Raw genomic sequence first — 25,291 nt, forward strand, 5'->3', positions numbered from 1 at the left:
AGTCACTTTTAGATCTCTTAGACATTGATTAGTATCTGTCTGCACATAGAGTTGTCTGTCATGTTTTGGCTAGATGTCTAAATAACATGCAGTAGGATGACATCAGAAAAGTAAGAAAGATCCTGAAAGCGGTAGTAAAAACTAATATATCCTAAGAGCACTAGACAACAATAATAATCTATACTTATAAACAGTGGGGAAAATAAGTATTTGATACACTGCCGATTTTGCAAGTTTTCCCACCTACAAAGAATGCATTTTATTGCATGAAATAAGTATTTGATCACCTACCAACCAGCAAGAATTCTGGCTCTCACAGACCTGTTAGTTTTTCTTTAAGAAGCCCTCTTATTCTGCACTCATTACCTGTATTAATTGCACCTGTTTGAACACGTTACCTGCATGAAAGACATCTGTCCACACAATAATCACATTCTAAACTCTCCACCATGGCCAAGACTAAAGAACTGTCTAAGGACACCAGAGACAAAATTGTAGATCTACACAAGGCTGGGATGGGCTACAGGACAATAGGCAAGCAGATTGTTGAGAAAGCAACAACTGTTGGCACAATTATTAGAAAAAGGAAGAAACACAAGATGACTTTTAATCTTCCACATTCTGGGGCTCCATGCAATATCTTGCCTCATGGGGTATAGATGATTCTGATAAAGGTCAGGAATCAGCCCAGAACTACATGAGAGGACCTGGTCAATGACCTGAAGAGAGCTGGGACTACAGTCTCAAACATTACCATTAGTAACACACTACGCAGTCATGGATTAAAATTCTGCTGGGCACACAAGGTCCCCCTGCTCACGCCAGCACACGTCTAGGCCCCTTTGAAATTTGCCAATGACCATCTGGATGATCCAGAGGAGGCACGGGAGAATGTCATGTGGTCAGACGAGACCAAAATAGAACTTTTTGGTATTAACTCCACTCGCCGTGTTTGGAGGAAGAAGAAGGATTAGTACAACCCCAAGAACACCTTCCGAACCGTGAAGCATGGTGGGGGAATCATCATACTTTGGGGGTGCTTTTCTGCAAAGGGGACAGAACGACTGCATCTTATTGAAGGGAGGATGGATGGGATCATGATAGCAAGATTTTGGCCAACAACCTCCTTCCCTCAGTAAGAGCATTGAAGATGGGTTGTGGCTGGGTCTTGCAGCATGACAATGACCCAAAACACACAGCCAGGGCAACTAAGGAATGGCTCCATAAGAAGCAGTTTAAGGTCCTGGAGTGGCCTAGCCAATCTCCAGACCTGAACCTAACAGAAAATCTCTGGAGTGAGCTGAAACTCAATGTTACCCGGCAACAGCCCTGAAACCTGAAAGATTTGGAGAAGATCTGTATGGAGGAATGGGCCAAAATCCCTGCTGCAGTGTGTGCAAACTTAGTCAAGAACTACAGGAAACATCTGACCTGGGTAATTGCAAACAAATGTTTCTGTACCAAATATGTTTTTCTATTGTATCAAATACTTATTTCCTGCAATAAAATGCAAATTAATTATGTAAAAATCATAATATGTGATTTTCTGGATTTCTTTAGATTCTGGCTCTCACAGTTGAAGTGTACCTACAATAAAAATTACAGAACTCTCCATTCTTTGTAGGAGGGAAAACTGTCGGTGTATCAAATACTTATTTTCCCCATGTGGCTCCAATATATTCTGCAGCACTGTATAAGTTGGAGGGAACATGTACAACCAATATCAAACATTACATAGTAATAAAGAAATAACGCTTCAAAAAAATAAATGAAGGCCCTGCTCGCAAAAGTTACAATCTATGAGGAAATAGGGTGCTTGTCGTGTATGGTCCAGCCATCTTTTATAATAATATTGAGTAGTCCACTTACAGTCACCAGTATCTGTGTATGCACAGATATAAAGTCAAAGGGGATCAGGTTCTGAGGAATAATGTAGAAGTGGGTTATAGGAAATAGAGTCAGATATCAGATTATGATCTGCCTGCCTGAAAAGATGTGTTTTTAGTGCAGTCTTAGGCTATGTGCCCACGATGCAGAAATGCTCCGGATTTTTCCCTGAGCGTTTCTGTATCTCCCTGGCAGAAAAAACGCATGCGGATTGTACATGTGGTTTCCTGCCAGGGACATGCGGATGTGAAGCGTTCTTCACTTGCATTTCCGCATGCGGGTTGACAAGCGCTTTCCAAGCGATTTTAGCATCACTGGGAAAGTGCTTGTCAGCTTGGTCACACTATATACAGTGCCTACAAGTAGTATTCAACCCCCTGCAGATTTAGCTGGTTTGATAAGATGCAAATAAGTTAGAGCCTTCAAACTGCAAACGAGAGTAGGTTTTATGAACAGAAGCATAAATCTTACAAACCAAAAAGTTATGTTGCTCAGTTGAATTTTATTAAATTTTAAACATAAAAGTGTGGGTCAATTATTATTCAACCCCTATGTTTAATATTTTGTGGAATAACCCTTGTTTGCAATTACAGCTAATAATTGTCTTTTATAAGACCTGATCAGGCCGGCACAGGTCTGTGGAGTTATCTTGGCCCACTCCTCCATGCAGATCTTCTCCAAGTTATCTAGGTTCTTTGGGCGTCTCATGTGGACTTTATTCTTGAGCTTCTTCCACAAGTTTTCAATTGGGTTAAGGTCAGGAGACTGACTAGGCCACTCCAACACCTTGACTTTTTCCCTCTTGAACCAGGCCTTGGTTTTCTTGGCTGTGTGCTTTGGGTCGTTGTCTTGTTGGAAGATGAAATTACGACCCATCTTAAGATCCTTGATGGAGGAGCGGAGGTTCTTGGCCAAAATCTCCAGGTAGGCCGTGCTATCCATCTTCCCATGGATGCGGACCAGATGGCCAGGCCCCTTGGCAGAGAAACAGCCCCACAGCATGATGCTGCCACCACCATGCTTGACTGTAGGGATGGTATTCTTGGGGTCGTATGCAGTGCCATCCAGTCTCCAAACGTCACGTGTGTGGTTGGCACCAAAGATCTCGATCTTGGTCTCATCAGACCATAGAACCTTGAACCAGTCTGTCTCAGAGTCCTCCAAGTGATCATGAGCAAACTGTAGACGAGCCTTGACATGACGCTTTGAAAGTAAAGGTACCTTACGGGCTCGTCTGGAACGGAGACCATTGCGGTGGAGTACGTTACTTATGGTATTGACTGAAACCAATGTCCCCACTGCCATGAGACCTTCCCGGAGCTCCTTCCTTGTTGTCCTTGGGTTTGCCTTGACTCTTCGGACAAGCCTGCCCTCGGCACGGGAGGACACTTTCAAAGGCTGTCCAGGCCGTGGAAGGCTAACAGTAGTTCCATAAGCCTTCCACTTACGGATGATGCTCCCAACAGAGGAGACAGGTAGGCCCAACTCCTTGGAAAGGGTTTTGTACCCCTGGCCAGCCTTGTGACCCTCCACGATCTTGTCTCTGATGGCCTTGGAAGGCTCTTTTGTCTTTACCATGTTGACCATGTCTGAGTGCTGGGGAGGGTCTTAAATAGTCAGAAAAGGCTGGCAAAAGAGATCTTTAATCCACACATGTGAAGCTCATTATTCTTGGTGCCTGAACTACTTCTTAATACTTTAGGGGGACCAAACAGAATTCTTGTGGTTTAAGGGGTTGAATAATAAATGACACTCTGAATTAACTTTTAACGTTTTTAAAAAAAAAACAAAAAAAAAACAAAAACAAAAGTTGCTGCAGTACATTTCCCACTTCCAGGCTGATCTACAGTACAAATGTCACAATGCCAAGTTAATTCCGCATGTGTCAACCAGCTAAATCTGCAGGGGGTTGAATACTACTTGTAGGCACTGTAAATCCATGCAAACGGCATGGATTTATATAGTGTGACCGTAGAATGTTAAAAAATAAAAAAATAAATCTATACTTACCTTCTGATGGCCCCCGGAGTCTTGCTTCGCTCCGTCCTGACTTGCCGGCAGCTCGCGGTACACTACACTGAAGGACCTGCCGTCACATGACTAAATGACGTCAGCGCAGGTCCTTCCGTCCACCGCGATCTGCCGGCAAGGGAGGACAAGCGCAGCGGGGGCCATCGGAAGGTAAGTATAATATTTATTTTTTATTTTATTCTTTTTTTTTACAGGTTCTATGGTACCCGGGTCCGGAGGAGAGTCTCCTGTCCTCCACACCCGGGTACCATCCGCACATTAGAACGCATGGATTCCGCATGTACAGATGCAGTGATGTGGAATCCAAGCATTCCAATGCAAGTCAATGGCGGCAAAAACGCAGCGCTTCCGCAAAATAATTGGTAGTGCTGCGTTTTTTTCCGCAATGATAACCCGCTGCGGAAATTTCCGCAGCATGTGCACAGCACATGCGGATTATCATTGGGGAACATGGCAGGCCTTCTACACTGCATTTTTTAAGCGTTTCTGCAGCGGAATTGCCGCCGCGGAAACGCTTAAAAAACGCATCGTGGGCACACAGCCTTATAGGGAATGTATCATTGGAAAATCACCAGTCTGTAAATCAGGTTTTTGTGTTTAAATATATTTTTTAAATTATTTGGAAATGTTTTTTTTATATCATGATCTGATTAAAAAACTAAATGAGAAATCTTGCAGTTTTCATACTGGCCACTGGGGCTATTTTAGATTCATAGGTCCTGTCCATTCAGGAAGAGTTTACAGCAGGTTCATTATCAACTAAGCCAGCATTACAATGACAGATAACACCTATGTCACAAAATGTATTTTCACAACACTCCCTGATCACCCTCCCTACACAATGACTTCATTACATGCTATTGTTCTTGTGGACTTCCTGAAAGAACAGGAAGTATGAGTGTAGAATAGCCCTATTGGGCAGTATGAAAATTGCAAGGTTTTTACTTTTTCAAAGATATCGTGATATAGAAAAAAAAATTCACAAATTCTTTAAAAAATACAAGTTTACACAAAAACCTGATTTAAACAACAGGTAATTTTCTGATTCCATCTAAAATGTGTCATCCAGGATATCACATTCCAGAAAAGTGGTGCAGCACAGATATTGAGGTGCTCAGACTCCTTAGCTGTTTGTTCTACAACTATCTCTCTTTGCCTTGACTCCTGCTAAGTGTTCATGTGCTTTTGGTGGGGAGAACAGAGTAAAGCTATGTGCACATGTCCAGTAGTGATCCGTTAGAACTGATCCAGAAGTAATGCGTTGGCAAAAAATTTGTGCAGACAAAACTTTTTTTGTTTTGCTTTTAAAAAATTGATTTCAGCTGGATCCGTTTTTTTTAGCATTGAAGTTTATGGAAAACAAATTTGTTTATTAATCATCCATTTTTCATTTGAAAATGATCTTTTTTTTTGCTTACTGGATCCGTTTTAAATGGAAGAAAATGGATGGTTGTTTAACGGATCATTATCCTTAGACTTCAATGTTAAAAACCTAGATCCAGCTGAAATCAGTTTTTTAAAAACGGACAAAAAGTTGTGTCTGCACAAAATTTTTGCCAAAGAATTGCTGCTGGATCAGTTCTAATGCTTTACTGGACATGTAAATGCTTAATTCATGATTATCTCGCTATGTAAACAGGGTGCTGATTACCTGATAAATGAGCAAAATGGTCTTTTGTGCAGCATGGTCTTTCTGACGTATGACCTAATAGTACATCATGGTGACCTGGGCCGATTGGACCAATGACGTATTATTAGGTCATATGGCGATCGCGCCCGCACACAAGCTGTGCAGGGCGATCGCCGCCGGGTGTCAGCTGATAGTCACAGCAGACACCTGGTGCTATGTGCTGGGAGCAGTCCCACACCGCTCCCGGCACATTAACCCCCTCAATGCTGTGATCGAAGTCGATCGCAGCATTGCAGGGGCAAGGGGAGGTGATCGCAATACTCACCTCCTCTACCGGCCTCCAGCGCTGTCTGCCGCGGCTTCCCGGATGTTGCCATGACGACCCAACAGCAGGAAGATATTTTGGTCATGCGCAGTGCATGACCAAAATATCTTCTGCATCTGCAGCACTGACAGCCTGTATAGCACAGGGATAGTGCTGCATTCCTGTGCTATACAGGCGATCAGAATAAAAAAGTGAAAGTCCCAGTGTGGGACACAGAATAAAAGTCCAAAAAGTGTTAAAAAATGAAAAATAAATAAATAAAAAAAAATGTGTAAAAATATTTTAAAAAAATAAAATAAATGTGTAAAATTATAAAAAAAAAAAAAAAATAATAATCCACCAAAAATAAAAATATAATGTACCCATCAATAAATATTATTATGAAAAAAAAACAAAACAATAAAAGTACACATATTTGGTATTGCCGCGTCCAGAACGACCTGACCTATAAAACTGTTCCACTAGTTAACTCCTTTAGTGAACACGGTAAAAAAAAAAAAAAAACGAAGCAAAAAACAATGCTTTATCATCATACCGCCAAACAAAAAATAGAATAACAGGCGATCAAATAGACGAATATACACTGCTCAAAAAATAAAGGGAACACTCAAATGACACATCCTAGATCTGAATGAATGAAATGTTCTCATTGAATACTTTGTTCTGTACAAAGTTGAATGTGCTGACAACAAAATCACACAAAAATCATCAATGGAAATCAAATTTTTTAACCAATGGAGGCCTGGATTTGGAGTCACCCCCAAAATTAAAGTGGAAAAACACACTACAGGCTGATCCAACTTTGATGTAATGTCCTTAAAACAAGTCAAAATGAGGCTCAGTATTGTGTGTGGCCTCCACGTGCCTGTATGACCTCCCTACAACGCCTGGGCATGCTCCTGATGAGGTTGCGGATGGTGTCCTGTGGGATCTCCTCCCAGACCTGGACTAAAGCATTTGCCAACTCGTGGACAGTCTGTGGTGCAATGTGATGTTGGTGGATGGAACGAGACATGATGTACCAGATGTGCTCAATCAGATTCAGGTCTGGGGAATGGGTGGGCTAGTCCATAGCTTCAATGCCTTCATCTTGCAGGAACTGCTGACACACTCCAGCCACATGAGGTCTGGCATTGTCCTGCATTAGGAGGAACCCAGGGTCAACCGCACCAGCATTTGGTCTCACATGTGGTCTGAGGATCTCATCTCGGTACCTAATGGCAGTCAGGCTACCTCTGGCGAGCACATGGAGGGCAGTGTGGCCCTCCAAAGAAATGCAACCCTACAACATTACTGACCCACTGCCAAACCGGTCATGCTGAAGGATGTTGCAGGTAGCAGATCGCTCTCCACGGCGTCTCCAGACTCTGTCACATCTGTCACATGTGCTCAGTGTGAACCTGCTTTCATCTGTGAAGAGCACAGGGCGCCAGTGGCAACTTTGCCAATCCTGGTGTTCTGTGGCAAATGCCAAACGTCCTTCACGATGTTTGGCTGTGAGCACAACCCCCATCTGTGGACGTCGGGCCCTCATATCACCCTCATGGAGTCAGTTTCTAACCGTTTGTGCAGACACATGCACATTTGTGGCCTGCTGGAGGTCATTTTGCATGGCTCTGGCAGTGCTCCTCCTGTTCCTCCTTGCACAAAGGAGGAGGTAACGGTCCTGCTGCTGTGTTGTTGCCCTCCTATGGCTCCCTCCACATCTCCTGGTATCTGCTCCATGCTCTGGACACTGTGCTGACAGAAACAACTACCCTTCTTGCCACAGCTCGCACTGATGTGCCATCCTGGATGAACTGCACTACCTGAGCAACTTTTGTGGGTTGTACTGTAGACACTGCCTCATTCTACTGTACCTCTAGGGGTGAGAGCAATGGCCAAATGAAAAAGTGACCAAAACAACAGCCAAAAAGGATGAGAACAGAGAAATGGTCTGTGGTCACCATCTGCAGAACCACTCCTTTATAGGGGGTATCTTGCTAATTGCCTATCATTTCTACCAGTTGTCTGTTCCATTTGCACAACAGCAGGAGAAATTGATACACAATCAGTGTTGCTTTATAACTGGACAGGTAGATTTCATAGAAGTTTGATTTGCTTGGAGTTACATTGTTTTGTTTAAGTGTTCCCTTTATTTTTTTGAGCAGTGTAAATACAAATGGTACCGCTGAAAACGTCATCTTGTCCTGCAAAAAACAAGCCACCATACAGCTCCATCAGCCAAAAAATAAAAAAGTTATAGCTCTCAGAATAAAGCGATGCAAAAAAATATTTATTCTATAAAATAGCTTTTATTGTGTAAAAGTGCCAAAACATAGAAAAACAATATAAATGTGGTACCGCTGTAAACGTACTGACCCGAAGAATAATGCTGCCTTATCAATTTTACCACACGCGGAACAGCTTAAAAAAAAACCCATAAAAACAATTCTGGAATTGCTGATTTTTGTTTATTCTGCCTCCCAAAAATCGGAATAGAAAGCAAACAAAAAATGTCACGTGCCTGAAAATGGCACCAATAAAGACGTCAACTCATCCCGCAAAAAACAAGCCATCACATGACTCTATCGGCCAAAATATGGAAAAATTATAGCTCTCAAAATATGCAAAAAATAGATTTTACAAAAAAATGCGTCTTTTACACTGTGTGCAGAATTATTAGGCAAGTTGTATTTTAGAGGATTCATTTTATTATTGATCATCAACTATGTTCTCTATCAACCCAAAAGACTCATAAATATCCAAGCTTAATATTTTTGGAAGTTGGAGTTGTTGTTTTTTTAGATATGGCTATCTTAGGAGGATATCTGTATGTGCAGGTAACTATTACTGTGCAGAATTATTAGGCAACTTAATAAAAACCAAATATAATTCCATCTCACTTGTTTCTTTTCACCAGGTAAACCAATATCAGTGCACAAAATTTAGAAATAAACATTTCTGACATGCAAAAACAAAAAACAAAAAAATTAGTGATCAATATAGTCACCTTTCTTTATGATGACACTCAACAGCCTTCCATCCATAGATTCTGTCAGTTGCTTGATCTGTTTTCGATCAACATTGCGTGCAGCAGCCACCACTGCCTCCCAGACACTGTTCCGAGAGGTGTACTGTTTTCCCTCCCTGTAGATCTCACATTTTATGATGGACCACAGGTTCTCTATGGGGTCCAGATCAGGTGAACAAGGGGGTCATGTCATTATTTTTTCTTCTTTTAGACCTTTACTGGCCAGCCACGCTGTGGAGTAGTTGGATGCATGTGGTGGAGCATTGTCCTGCATGAAAATCATGTTTTTCTTGAACGATACCGACTTCTTCCTGTACCACTGCTTGAAGAAGTTGTCTTCCAGAAACTGGCAGTAGGTCTGGGAGTTGAGCTTCACTCCTCCCTCAACCCAAAAAGGTCCCACAAGTTCATCTTTGATGATACCAGCCCATACCTGTACCCCACCTCCACCATGCTGGCGTCTGAGTTGGAGTGGAGCTCTCTACCCTTTATTGATCCAGCCTCTGGCCCATCCATCTGGCCCATTAAGAGTCACTCTCATTTCATCAGTCCATAGAACCTTTGAAAAATCAGTCTTAAGATATTTCTTGGCCCATTCTTGACGTTTTATCTTATGTTTCTTGTTTAAAGGTGGTCTTTTTTCAGCCTTCCTTACCTTGGCGATGTCCCTGAGTATCGCACAGCTTGTGCTTTTTGATACTCCAGTAACATTGCAGCTCTGAAATATGGCAAAACTGGTGGCGAATGGCATCTTGGCAGCTTCACCCTTGATTTTCTCAATTCATGGGCAGTTATTTTGCTCCTTTTTTGGTCAACACGTTTCTAGCGACCCTGTTGGCTATTTGCCATGAAACGCTTGATTGTTCGGTGATCACGGTTCAAAAGTTTGGAAATTTGAAGACTGCTGCATCCCTCTGCAAGACATCTCACAATTTTGGACTTTTCAGAGCCCCTCAAATCTCTCTTCTGACCCATTTTGCCAAAGGAAAGGAAGTTGCCTAATAATTAAGCACACCTTATATAGGGTGTTGATGTCATTAGTCAACACCTCTCCTCATTACAGAGATGCACATCACCAGATTTACTTAATTGGTAGTTGGCTCTCAAGCCTATGCAGCTTGGAGTAGGACAACATGTATAAAAAGTATCATGTGATCAAAATACTCATTTACCTAATAATTCGGCAAACAGTGTAGTGTGTGACATCTGTCAATCATAAAAACCCGATATGATTCTAGTATCGCTGTAATCGCACCAACCTGAAGAATAAAGTCGTCTAATCACTTATACCGCATGAGGAACGGCGTAAAAAATAAACTCTAGGGTTAGGGTTAGGGTTGGACTAGGGTTGGGCTAGGGTTAGGGTTGGACTAGGGTTAGGGTTGGGGTTAGGGTTGGGCTAGGGTTAGGGTTGGGCTAGGGTTAGGGTTGGGCTTGGGGCTAAGATTAGGGTTGGGCATGAGTACCTCATGCAAACTCAAGTAGCAAGCACTTGCGCGCAAGACTAATGACAACTTATTCAATATGATGACCTAATGTTATCAAATTCTGTGTCGTACTTCTGGGTTCAAAATGTTTTTTTATTTTCACGGCTCCATGTTATAAACTTCTGTAAAGCACTTGGGGGTTCAGGGTGCTCACCACGCATCTAGATAAATTCCCTGAGGGGTCTAGTTTCTAAAATGGTGTTAGTTGTGGGGTGTTTCCACTGTTTAGGCACATCAGGGGCTCTCCAAACTCAACATGGCGTCCACTAGTTAGTCAAGCAAATTTTACATTCAAAAAGTCAAATGGCGCTCCTTCTCTTCCGAGCTCTGTCGTGCGCCCAAAAGTGGTTTTCCCCAACATATGGGGTATCGGCGTGCTCAGGAGGAATGCCAAAACAAATTGCATGGTGCAATTTCTCCTGTTTCCCTCATGAAAATGCAAAATTGGAGGCTGAAAAACATTTTTGTTGCAAAAATGTGAAAATTTTATTTTTACGGATCAATGTTCGAAATTTCTGTGAATCACCTGGGGGTTCAAGGTGCTCACCACACATCTTGATAAGTTTCCTGAGGGGTCTAGTTTCCAAAATAGTGTCACTTGTGGGGGGTTTCCACTGTTTAGACACATCAGGGGCTCTCCAAACGCGGCATGGCGTCCGCTAATTTACAATCAAAAAGTCAAATGGCGCTCTTTCCCTTTCGAACCCTGCCCTGCGCCCAAACAGTGTTTTTTCCCCTCGTAAGGGGTATCTGCGTGCTCAGGAGAAATTGCACAACAAATTTTGGGGTTAATTTTTTCCTTTTACCCCTGCGAAAATAAAAAAAATTGGGTCTAAAGTAACATTTTTGTGAAAAAAGTTAAATGTTCATTTTTTTTCTTCCACATTCCAAAAATTCCTGTGAAGCACCTGAAGGGTTAATAAAGTTCTTGAATGTCGTTTTGAGCACCTTGAGGGGTGCAGTTTTTAGAATGGTGTCACTTTTTGGTATTTTCTGTCATAAAGACCCCTCAAAGTGACTTCAAATGTGATGTGGTCCTTAAAAAAATGGTTTTGTAAATTTTGTTGGAAAAATGAGAAATCGCTGGTCAACTCTTCACCCTTATAGCTCCCCAATAAAAATAAATGTTGGTTTCAAAATTGTGCTGATGTAAAGTAGACATGTGGGAAATGTTATTTATTAACTATTTTGTGTGACATATCTCTCTAATTTAAGGGCATAAAAATTCAAATTTTGAAAATTGCAAAATTTTCAAAATTATTGCCAAATTTCCATTTTTTTCACAAATAAACGCAAGTGATATCGAAGAAATTTTACCACTATCATGAAGTACAATATGTCACGAAAAAACATTCTCAGAATCAGGGGATCCATTGAAGCGTTCCAGAGTAATTACCTCATAAAGTGACAGTGGTCAGAATTGTAAAAATTGGCCCGGTCATTAACGTGCAAACCACCCTCGGGGGTAAAGAGATTTAAGATCATACATCATGTTGGTACATTGTCATGTGTAATCAGGAATCGCACTGCCAAGAATCATGACAGCCTATGCGCACTGAGCGATCTAATATGGATTGCCCAGTGCACATCGTTTACCTTGATCTGGCGGTGTAAACAGGCATTTAAACAACCTCCAATCAGTAAAAGTTCACCGATCCATTGTCATATGTTGCCTTCAATTTCTCCGGTTAAATGGACCCTATGTCACTGCAGAAAGTCCTTGTGATGGCTTATCCCCCTGTTAAAAAAATTGTAGAGGTGTTTAAAGGAGTTGTCCACATAATTAAAACAAATAAAATGGTTCTGAAATAAAATGGTTCCCCATGTAAAATAAAAACAACATATTCTCTTCTCCCAGACCTGCGCCTTTCCAGTAATGTCAGTGTTGCATCTGCCGATGCTCGAGTGGACAAACCCTTTAAATTTAAATTGCCTAGTCCTGATGTCCACCAACATCATCCGTAGGAGGAGAGCTGGGAGGCCTCATACGCACAAGGCGGCTGCTCAATACCATCGAAAACAGCAGGTCCGGCTAACTGTGAACTAAAGGTTATAGACAGGATGGGAGGTGCAAACAATCAAAATTAAGACAGAAACTGAATACAACTGGAAATTTTTAGATGGATTGTTTTAAGATTCAGCTTGGTTTAAAAGAATTGTTTCTATCTGTGCAAAAAATATATATCACTGATAGGATCCCCAGTGATCACATGCAACATGTGCTTAATTCTCCTAAAGGAACCAATATACAGTTTCCATTCAAATCATTCTGTGTATATATTTATTTATTTATTTTATTCACTTATATAGCGCCATTAATTCCACAGCGCTTTACAGATATTATGGGCATTATTGGGGCTCACAATCTAAATTCCCTATCAGTATGTCTTTAGAATGTGGGACGAAACCGGAGGAAACCCACACAAACACAGGGAAAACATGCAAACTCCTTGCAGATGTTGTCCTTGGTGGGATCTGAACCCAGGACCCCAGCGCTGCAAGGTTGCAGTACTAACCTCTGAGCCACTGTGTGTATATGTATATACAGTGAGTATGGAAAGTATTCAGACCCCTTTAAATTTTTCACTCTTTGGTTCATTTTTCTTTTCATTAAAGAACACTCTGCACCCCATCTTGACTGAGAAAAAACAGAAATGTAGAAATTTTTGCAAATTTATTTAAAAAGAAAAACTGAAATATCACATGGTCATAAGTATTCAGTACCCTTTGCTTCTGAAACAAAAAGTGAAAAATGTAGGAGTCTGAATACTTTCCGTACCCACTGTATCCACTGTGTGTATATATATATACTTAGGTCAGTGGACAATATTGTCATTATTTGTTTCTTATATGAGCTAGCAGCAAATGGACAGCATGAATGTAAGCTCAACAACTCTGATTATAGTATTAACATCTTTCACTATCTACCTGTTGACATGCCTGTATGTCGCCTGTCATCATTTTAATCTGCTCATCTAGACGAAACTCCATTTACAGACTGGACAGGAGTAGGAATGTGCATTATCAGATCATCACTGTGGAAGCTATCAGTGTTGTCTTCTCAATAATCTGTTTTCTCTGAGAATCCCAAAGCAAACCAGCAGAGTCTATGATATTGCTACAGAAAGTCAATACTGGATATATGTAAATATAATGGAACGGAAACTGCCTTTAGGGAACATTTTATAGTAAAAACCCCACTTTAAAGTCTAAAGGCAAGTCTTTAAGGGAAAGCATCACTTATTGATTAATTCATATTTTTGTTTATTTTTTTTTTTACAAGTTTTTAGCATTTTTTTTCATATCACAATTTATATTAAATATTAAAAAATATTAGCAATTTTGCAATGTTCACACTGGTCACTGGAGCAATTTTAGACTCATACTTCCTGTTCTTTACAGAATACTTTTCAGAAGTCTATTTATCATCATAGGCAGGATAACAATGACAGGTAACACGTCTATATCCAGTAGATAACACAGAATCCATCAATTACAATATGCAATAGGTGGTACCATAGCTCCATCTACTCCCCCTTCTTTTACCATTACATTTTCACATGCTCATTAGATGCTACAATACAAAAAATAGGGATTGATTCATTCTGTTGCTGCTAATGTTCATGTGAATTGCCTGAGAGAGCAGCAAGTATAAATCTGACATTTCCAGAAATAATTTAACATAAAAACCTGATGGAAACAGTAAGTCATTCTCTGATTATACATTCCCCTCAAGTCTGATTACATTATCACGTGTGCAATCAAATTTAAAAGTATCAGTGAAGTCCATGTAAAAACACCATGAGATAGAAGAAGACTGTCTAGACATTATTTTGTTATCCTAATATATGACGATCAGCCTTTCTTAGGAGAACAACTCAAAGTGGATGGACCTTTGTGGGTGGGTATTCACGGGTAACTCACCGTTGCTCTTTCAAACTTCAATAGACAGAAACAAATCTTAGCAGCACTCCTTAATGATGGTTTTGCCACAAGTGATTTTTAACGCCTGATGTGTTTTTTTATTTTCTATAAGCATTGTTACTAGTGAAGAGTTTTAATTGACTGAAACATTGCTAAAAAAATAGAACCACATATGCGTTTTAAAATATAAACTTTGAGAATTATTTGACCATAATTGTGGAGAACTGTTTAACTTTCTTTTTATTGAAGATCAGCCTTTGATATAATTATCATACTTAGAGGTTAGAACGAGTTAAGCTGCCTTTCTGTGCAAGGTCAAGTGTCCGCGATAAGCTATTAAATTGCAGGCTATTTGGACAATTTAATGTTAGCCATAGTTAGATTGACCTTATTAATGTCAAAAGTACAGCATTCTATCTAAGCAAATATACAAGCTGAATCACCAGCCTAGGCAGCAAAATAATCATTTAGGGGCCAATTCATCAATATGTTTATGCTAGATCTCTAGTATAAAGCACTTTGATAAGCTTCAAAAATTTAGTGCAATGTATAGTCGTGCAAAAATTTGGTGACTTTTGCCAATTTTATAACAGTCCCGATAAGCTCTACCAAAGTGGGTGGATGGGGCGTGATAGCATCTGCAAAGTTCATCAAAAGTTATGTCATTACTTATACTAGAAATGCTTTTCTAGTCCCAGACTGACCTAGTGCACCTCTTACTGAATTCAACGCATCCTACTCCACCACGTCGCTTCATTAAGATTGATGTATATACAACACCAGTCTTACTGAATCAGCCCTTTATTTTGAATAACTGGCTTTATAAGTAAATATTTTCTAAAATGGGTATGAGTATGTTTGCACAAAACAAAAACAGAAATGTTCTCTAAAGGTATGTTTGCAAATCAGTTTTCATTAACATTTGACTTTGTTTTCCCACCCGACTTTTATTATTTATTGTGTACAGTTCTTTTTGTCAAAGGGACTGGTCATTGCTGCTGTCTAGGTGTGGTGGCCAAACATGAGCAGTGCCTACAAGTTCTTGCCTACTGAGCTTGTAAGCAGTGAAACTGGCCAGGATCACTATATTAGCTATTAATCATATGTATGGAGACTGCTGTATATACATCCCATAGGAGACACAGAAACTACTGTATATATCACATAGGATACACTGAGACTGCTGTACTGTACATACATCACAAAGGAGACACTGAGACTGCTGTGTATACATCACATAAGATACACTGAGACTGCTGTATATACCAAATAGGATAGACTGAGACTGCTGTACATACATCACATAGGATACACTGGGGCTGGAGTATACATCACATAGGAGACACTGAGACTGCTGTATATGCATCACATAGGAGACACTGAGATTGCGGTATATGCATCACATAGGATAAACTGGGGCTGGAGTATACATCACATAGGAGACACTGAGACTGCTGTATATGCATCACATAGGAGACACCGACACTGCTGTATATACATCACATAGGAGACTAATAAGTTAACTTATTAGGTGGCAAATACTTTGAATACTGATATCTCTACAATGGAAAGGAAAAATTAAAAATAAACAAAACATTTTATTCTGCACTGCAGCCACTATTACATTCTGTGTTTTTCCCAATGGATGCTTCCTTGCACAGTCACTAGTGTTAACATTCTATGAATATGCTTTATTGTTTTTAATGATACTAATAATAAGAATTACAGCTGTATTCATGAATGCTATTAAAATATTCTGAAATCTTAGAAAATGGTGTCTCGTGCTGCAGAAATCTGCGCTGTATAAAAAAATTGGATAATCTGGATTGATGTGCTTTAATGAATTTGATAACTGCTCTAATAAACAATTTAGCTCCATCACTCTCTCCTCCTATAAGGCTAAATGCACGTAGCAGTGATAAATGAGACTGCACTTATTTACAGCACATTAGTATCCTTGTTTATTTGACCCTAACAAATCTCACGTCTAATGCTTCACTTGGCAGCAAACAGGTTAAATCTTGCTTATCTAAACCTTTTACCTCTCCTCCTGTACGATTCTCTTCCAACCTTTTCCCCTAGCTGTAATCTATCATTATGTTCTAACATTCTCACATCTAATACTCATTTTACCTTCCTCTCAAATTCTCATTCTGCAAAGGTTCACTGCATTTCACCTCCTCTCATCTTTAAGTCTCATCAGAAAATCAATTGTTTCAATTATTCATTGCTGAAAAAAACATCCTTAAATAAACATTTGTATCTTTTCCTGATATGTGAGTAAACAGATTCTCTAGAAAACGACTGAAGAAGACATTTATAAAATGTTCTTGTTACGAAAGAATTAAGTGGTAAATGACCATTGACCACTCACTCCCATAAAGTTGGGTAGTATTATCCCACCGCAGCTCAAATATGGAGGCAGCTATAGGACAGAAACACCTTTGTTGTCTTAAAGCAAACCTTCTTAATTTTACATACAGTTGAAACCAGAAGTTTACATACACTATATAAAAAGACACATATGCATGTTTTTCTCAATTTCTGACATGAAATCAGAAAAAAACAGAATAAACTTGTGAAAGTCCACAATTCTCTTCCTGATATCTTGGCTGATTTCTTTAGACTTTCCATGATGCTCCACAAGGAAGCAGTGTGTTTCAGGTGTGCATTAAAATTCATCCACAGGTGTGTCTCTAATTAACTCAGATGTTGGCAAAAAACCTATCAGAAGCTTCCAAATACATGACATCATCATATGGGCAGTCCAGAATTGTTTAAAGGCATAGTAATCTTAGTGTATGTAAACTTGTGACTTTGCAGTAAGTAATAAAAATGCCTTAAAACATTCTCTCTCTCTCATTATTCTGGCATTTGGCAAATATTAAAAATTATGGTAATCCCAATTGACCTAAAGCGGGAAAGGTTTATTCTGATTTCATGTCAGATATTGAGAAAAACATGCATATGTGTCTTTTTATATAGTGTATGTAAACTTCTGGTTTCAGCTGACGGTGTTCATAAAGTAAATGTCAAGTGCTCTGGTCTCTTCCGCAAATGAATATGTTTCTCAAGGATCCATAATGTTGCAAGCATCATTAGGTCATTAAAACCCCAGACTAGACCCTGCAACTGGTGCAGTTTTAGCAGAACCTAATGCAGAGCAAAAATATTAAAGGTTAATAAACATTAAATCATCATTCTAAACTAGCCCTTCACCTGCCCCTGCTGCCGCAGCCCCTTGCCAGTCCTCCTCTGGCTTCCTAAGGCACCCACATTGTCCTGACACTGGTCTCTTCTCCACTCTTTGCTAGTCCTTCCAAAGTCATCCAGGCCTTCACACATGTTTTGACATCATGATGAGTGCTGCACCATGTGACGTCATGATGAGTGCTGCACCATGTGACGTCATGAAGTCATGATGTCCGAATATGTGTCGAAGCCTAGCTTGTGCCAGAAGTCGGTACTGGAGCAGAATGAGTTTCTTAAGAAGACAGTGCAAGACTGGCGGGAACAGTTGAGGGCTAAGTCAATATGATAATATATTGCTTTTTAACCCCTTCTCTTGGTCAATATGAATCCAACAGAATGATAATTGCCCGCCTTTTTGCTGGATTTACACGAATTGAGTTCACAAAAATTCGGATTTGCTTGAATCTGCAAATATTGGGAAATTCTAAACAAATTTTATGTGTTTAGAATCAGTTCATTTATCTCTAGTGCAGAGTGAGGTATGGACAGCTGGTCACAGGTTTAAGTGACGATTTTAGGACCAAATTCACTTTGATTTTGCTCTTAGCCCCTTTTTTATAAAATGTATGCATTCTTTTCTAAGGGATCATCCAAATGTCTCTGGATTTCGGTCTGACCTTGGATCTCAATGCATGGACTGGCCGCTGCTCTCCTGACCGGAGTGTTACAATCTCATAGAAATATATGTAGCTGTCACGCTCGGGTCGGGAGAGCTGTGGCCAGTCCGAGCGTTTTGGTCCAAGATCAGACCGAAATACACGGATGTCTGCATGAGCCCTTAGTTCATGTGTGAAGAGATAATTACTGTTTTTTTCGTATGACAGAAGTAATATGTAGTAGAGGATTGCAGTGGGAATGTAAACACATCTGCACACACCATCCATGGGATTGCTTTAGAAGGTCCCAATTACATATAATTTCCTGAGAGAAAGCTTGAACTTTGGTCTTGTACTATCTAACCCTTGTCAGCACCTGCATTGCCGTCCTGTGTAATTGTGTTGGAAGTATGTATCATCCTAATGGTAGTGGAATAGTTTGCGCACAGCGTCTTTTTCATGCTGGAGACAGACACTGCTTTATATATAAAATTATTGAAAAAAAAAATGACTGAGAAGACAAGGAAAATACTTCAGGAAATACACAGCCAGCATTTTACTGAAGTGTCTTTTACTTAAAAAAAATGATGCGGGTACGCCGATGCACACACTCTTAGGGTTTGTTTAGACTGACGGACTAGGGGCACAATACGTCCACCGATGGGTAAACTTTTAATGATTGACTGTTGTTTGAATGCCTGTATATTCAGGCAGACCAAAGGATTTGATGCTCACTGAGTGATTTATACTATATCGCTCTGTGCCCATAGGCTGCCATAGCTCTCAGCAGCGCAAGTCCTGTTTACACAGAATGATGCCCCGTCGAGTACAATGATGTTTTATAAAAGATCATTTCACCCAATGATCAGGCGATCGGCAGCCTATTTACACGGCAAGATAATTGTGAAATAAAATTTTAACAACGCACGTTCACAATTATTTTGCAGTGTAAATGCCCCTTTAGAAGTCAAATCTGCTTGTTAAAAATGAGCACATAGATCGCCATCCAGATTGCATGTTTTGCACTCTATCTAAAGGCCCCGTCACACTTAGCGACGCTACAGCGATCCCAACAACGATACGACCTGTCAGGGATCGTTGCTGCGTCGCTATGTGATCGCTGGTGAGCTATCAAACAGGCAGGCTCACCAGCGATCAGGGGAGCAGCGACATCGTGGAAAGAATCTTTCCACGATGTCCTGCTCCTGGTTACCAGCCTGCTGAAGCAGGAGCAGGCTGGTAACCATGATAAACATCGGGTTACTAGGGGCACACGCACACCTAGTAACCCGCTGTTTATCATGGTTACGAGCCTGATCGCTGGTCCCGCTGGTCACACACAGCGATGTGTGCTGACCAGCGGGAGGGCAAAGACCAAAAAATGGTCTAGGACATTTTGCAGCGATCAGCGACCTCACAGCCGGGGCCTGATCACTGCAAAGTGTCACACATAGCGACATCGCTGGTGAGGTCGCTGTTGCGTCACCAAAACCGTGACTCAGCAGCGATCTCGCTAGCGATCTCGCTATGTGAGACGGGGGCTTAAGCTTCATTATTTGAAAAGTTATTTACACCTTGCTTGTTTCTGTTATCATTGTTGCACATTGTTGTAATCTGCTACACTCCTCGCCAAGCAAATTTACATGCACTCCTCTGTAAGTATAGCTGCTTGGATTGCAGGGTGTCAGAAGAGGGTTCGTTTTGTGTTACACCTTGGCCCACATTTACCATTGCTGTTGCACCTAAAATCTGGCATAAATTGCACTTTTTAAAGTGTTATTTAGAGATATTTTTCATTGAGTTGTTTAAAAAACAACAGATATGTACAACCCGCCAAACATTTTTCAAAGTTCTCTAAAAAGGTGACTTTGATTTGGCAAAGTCCAAAAAGTGCTCAGTTATTTGTGTACACCTATTTTTAGGTACAAATTATTAGTTTAAATTAAGCCAACAAGTAGCTGATGTAAGTGAAGGAAAGTGTCTAACAAGATGCACCACACAGTGTGTGCCACACAGTATATTGGACAGGCACATCATGAGTCTGAGAAAGGTACCTAAAGTTGACCAGCTCACCCAGCTCCTGGCGTGTAGAAGCACGGAATCCAGCGGGCCGCTTGTATCACAAGAATAGCAAAAAAATCCAGCTTCATAAAATTGCAGAAATGTATTATTAGCTATTTAAAAATAGAGTGCTCTCACTAAGAACGCTGCATGCTTTTGAAACATGTTGCTCTGGATGCAAATATCATGCAAATTTTAATTAATTTTTTCTAATAAATTTCTGCAATTTTATAAAGCTGGATTTTTTTTTGCTACATCGTCAGACTGCCCATACTAAAGCGAGCCATATATGCAATGCTTGTCAGCCGAGCAGTCATTCGTCGGACAGCGATCTGTTCCAAATCCCCCCTACATATGAGCGATCAATGGAAGGAAGGAGTAAGGCCACGGCAGACCCCTGTTGCAGCGGTTTATCTCTCCTGAAAAGAAAAATATCAAAATTCCTACTGCACATCGTCTGTCGGGGGAGAGTTAGGTGGTTCCTCGCACATCGGATGGTTGGCTGGTCCTTGGGAAGTTGGTGGCTTTGGTTGACTTTCATCTAAAGTGTTTTGAGGCCTTAAGTTTATGCTACCTATTACTTACTACCTATTAAGTTAATGAGGCTATAGGAGCATTGGTTTCTATGTCCTGAACTAACACAAACGTGAAAGGGGCTGTCCAGGCAAGATAATACTTAAACATATCTTAAAAATCATATGTAAAAAAATAATAAACTCAGCCATACTCACCTAGCGGATCCAAAGCAGGCCGCTCCATGGTCTGTGCAGAGACAGGAGATGGTGTCACCATTCTACCAGCTGCTTGACCGTTCAGCCTTTCATTGGCTGCAGCAGCAGTGCATTATCAAATGTTTTACAATGACGTGATTATCAAAGCCACCTCACCGCTGCAGCCAATCACAGGTCTGGCAGCTGGTGGAACAGTGATGTCACCACTTCCGGTCTCTGCACAGACTGGAGTGGTCTGAGATGGAAACCGGTGGGTGCTGGTAGGTATGGCCTTGTTTGTTATTTTTTACATATCCTGTCTTTTGGATAAAAAATAATAATTTTTATCTCTATAACCCCATATCTTCAGGTTAATAGCTTTTTTTGGGGCGACAGGTTCCCTTTAAGTGACTTTCGTCCCTCGCAGTTGAAGCCCATTTTCAATGATGCTATCTCTAACTTTCAGATGAACATATCTGTCTCTAACCAGACAATAAAAATAACCGTCATAAAAATATCATTACATTTTCTCCTAAAGATAAGCACGCGGGGTCAAATGACATCCCAGTGATTTATTCCACATATAGAAAAGCCGCTATTATTCCTAAATAGAACTTAGGGCAGCATACGCTCTGTAGCTGATGGCTTTCATTTCAGCTAACAGCTCTCACCGACTGCTGTGCGCAGCACCGAATTAGACTGCTCCTGAGATTTTCAATGTAAGGACAGTCACTGTGTGCACATCATAAAGCATCATATATATATTTTTTTCATGAAAATGCTTTTCTTATTTATTGTTCAGAAGAGTGCAACCTAACATAATGACATATTTATGGGATTCTTGTTTTATTTCATATTTTACACGTTAGATTTTCTTTATATTTGCTTACAAGTGATTATAAAAGAGACCACGATGTGTGCGAGAGGCTGTATTATAAAAGTGCTATGGTTGAGGAAAAGTCAGATTTTTCTTAATTGCATCTGATTGAAGCTTTTCAAGAATCTATAATCTTCAGGAGCTTCACTACAGCCCTCCCAGGACCTTTCAGACAGGGATATTACAGTTCAGCAATTAAAGGGAACATGATAGCTGATACAGGCCATGCTGGAGCTTTTCAGAGAAAAACATACTTTAAAGCCACACGGGAGACTATTCGTTCCCTGGCGGTCTGTCTGTCCACTGACCATGACTGACAAGTCTCTCCCTACAGACTCAGGTAGTGACCTGTCACTCAAGGGAAGTGAGTGGGGAGAATCAGCCTTTAAAGCAGGTTTTTCTCTATAACACCACAGTGTTTCAGAATCAAATGTATCTGGCATAAATCATGCAGACAGTGTCTGACACATGCTGTCCATGGTTCAGGCAGCATTTTTCAGCTGTCAGGTTTCCTTTAATTGTCAGAAGCCTCTAGTAAGTAGAGGGGGCTTATGCACATTAGATAAAAGGTGATGAAACTAAGTTAATTTTTTGTGGAACTGTAAAGCCATCTTATGTGTATGGAGGTCTCCTGACTTTACCACTATAACAATGAAAGAAAGATTGGGCATGTTGGATTTCAACATGCCCAATCCGCAGCTCTCATTGGACATAAACAAATTTCCACCAGAGATATCTGGCAGTAGCCTATTTCCCTTTATCCTTGGCGATGTATATGGGGACAAGTATTCCACCACCATTCCATGTATGGCTACCTTAAGTAGGGGGTAACAAAGACCAACAAAGGGTGGGGGTAAGCTGTCTCTCCTATGGCAGTATAACTAGCAACTGAGTTTTCAAGAGAAAATCACATGCAAGCGTTCATACTTCATTCATACTTTTCAAGTGTACTCCCAAATGTGATAAGCTTACATCTATTCCCACATTCTTCTACATAGTATGCTGAAGGTCTTGTTCACACTATCTGCAACAGACCCCTCTGAAAATTGCTGGGCAAGTTGTTTGTATTATTATTTGCATGCTAATTACATGTCTCATGGTAGAATAGATGAAATCTGCATATACTACAATCCATAGAAAATCTACAGGTGAATGGAGCATACTATCGATTTTCAAGTATAGGAATATATTTTGCTGCTTCATTTAAATGGCCTTTCTTAAATCCTCTGTACTGTACAATGTGGAGCTCACAAATTTGAAGCACACTCGTCACATGTGCATTGCTGAAAGGTTATTGCAACCAATACGCCCACATTTTAAGCCCTCTACCAGGTGCCATTACAGCACTATATTCTGCCATTGACTGGAGCAGGGGGATGGTTGATATATCTTGACAGCCGTCACAACAGATTCTCTCATGTCTGAATTGACATATTACAGGCACCATATGTGACTTATATATTTCTTTTAAGGCGCAGTGAGTGCAACCACTGGAAATTGTATTTTTTTCTTGGCAGCTGTCCTCTAACACGCAAATATATTCCTCTCATAATGTAAAAACTGGATATTAAGGAATAGCTGATGATGCAATTTCCTAATAGAGAATTTTAGAGGCTCTTACAGTCTTGAATACACTTAGTAACTTACTATGAAGTTCAACCTGTGTCAGACCTATATCTAGATTAGACGTTTCTTCCCTAAAACAATTATATATCATTCATAGCTAATTTCATTACAATGTCATTTGCCATTAGATAAGCATCTAGCCCCTTTTTAATGCTGTCGAAGTATCTGCCATTACTACCCCATGAAAAGGGCATTTCATCATTTGTCTACTCTAAAGGCCTCAATCAGGCTGTCTAAATACAGCCTTACAGTAAAGATCCTTTTCCAATTTAGATATTTAAATAGATTTTTCTTCATATATAAAAAGGGCGTGAATTTATTTGTACAGTGGAAATCTCCTTCAAGAGGCAAAATGTATATTTTTTCCATGTGTGTTTCTGTCAAATGTTTTCATATAGTAGGCCAATCCTTTAGCTACATACTTATTGATGAGATGATTGAATCGATTTGATGTGAATCAAAATTGAGTAGAGTTTTATGAAAATCCCAGATCTCAGCGAATTCACACATGCGAATCGCCAAAAAATGGCCAACACCATTTTAAACATTTCAAAAGACTCCATCAGCCGACATGACTTAACATGACCACAAGCAAGACTTCACAGGATTATACCTAAATTTCTTGCAGCTATTACATCTCATGGTGTGGCACAGCCAATTAGAACGGACTATCATACCCTATATAAAAGCAGAGGCAGGGAATGCAGCAGCTACTGTACCAAAAGTTTGGACACACCTTCTCATTTAAAGATTTTTCTGTATTTTCATGACTATGAAAACTGTACATTCACACTGAAGGCATCAAAACTATGAATTAACACATGTGGAATTATATACTTAACAAAAACGTGTGAACTGAAAATATGTCTTATATTCTAGGTTCTTCAAAGTAGCCACCATTTGCTTTGATGACTGCTTTGCACACTCTTGGCATTCTGTTGATGAGCTTCAAGAGGTAGTCACTGGAAATGGTCTTCCAACAATCTTGAAGGAGTTCCCAGAGATGCTTAGCACTTGTTGGCCCTTTTGTCTTCAGTCTGTGGTCCAGCTCACCCCAAACGATCTCGATAGGGTTCAGGTCTGGTGACTATGGAGGCCAGGTCATCTGGCGTAGCACCCCATCACTCCCCTTCTTGGTCAAATAGCCCTTACACAGCCTGGAGGTGTGTTTGGGGTCATTGTCCTGTTGAAAAATAAATGATGGTCAAACTAAACGCAAACCGGATGGAATAGCATGCCGCTTCAAGATTCCACTGGTCTAATGTCCATTCCTTCTGTTCTTTAGCCCAAACAAGTCTCTTCTGCTTGTTGCCTGTCCTTGCCATCAAGAGAATGCCAAGAGTGTGCAAAGCTGTCATCAAAGCAAAAGGTGGCTACTTTGAAGAACCTAGAATATAAGACTAGAGATGAGCGTTGTTCTACTCGAACTGTTCGCCAATCTCAAATTCGAGCTGTTTTGGGCGGTGTTCGAGCCGTTCGGCGAACACGAACAATTTGAGAAAAATTCGGCTGTTCGAGGTTATGTTCGATAACTGTTCGTGCACCAAAATCATAACTGGATTTTTTCTCAGTAATGATGAAAATTAATGTTAATACGCAGTTTGAGTGTACAGCGGGGTGGGGGGAGGGGCAGGGGATGGATCTCTGCAGGAACAATGAAGATCTCCATTTTTTTTTCTCTTTCCCGCATTTACAGTGGGGAGGTGCAATCTGTCAGCCTATCAGCAGCGCACACACGGAGCGAAGTGCTTTTTTTCACACAAGCAAGGGCATGTGTCATTGGCAGTGTATGTCACATGTCCTTGCCCTATAAGACCAAGCCATTTTCCCCGTCGCCACCATTTTCTCACTGCTGCAGCTGCGTGTTAGACG

The sequence above is a fragment of the Phyllobates terribilis genome, unplaced genomic scaffold, assembly GCF_046119375.1.
Source record: "Phyllobates terribilis strain yellow unplaced genomic scaffold, ASM4611937v1 Scaffold_2__4_contigs__length_985480577, whole genome shotgun sequence".
In the NCBI taxonomy this organism is placed as follows: domain Eukaryota; kingdom Metazoa; phylum Chordata; class Amphibia; order Anura; family Dendrobatidae; genus Phyllobates; species Phyllobates terribilis.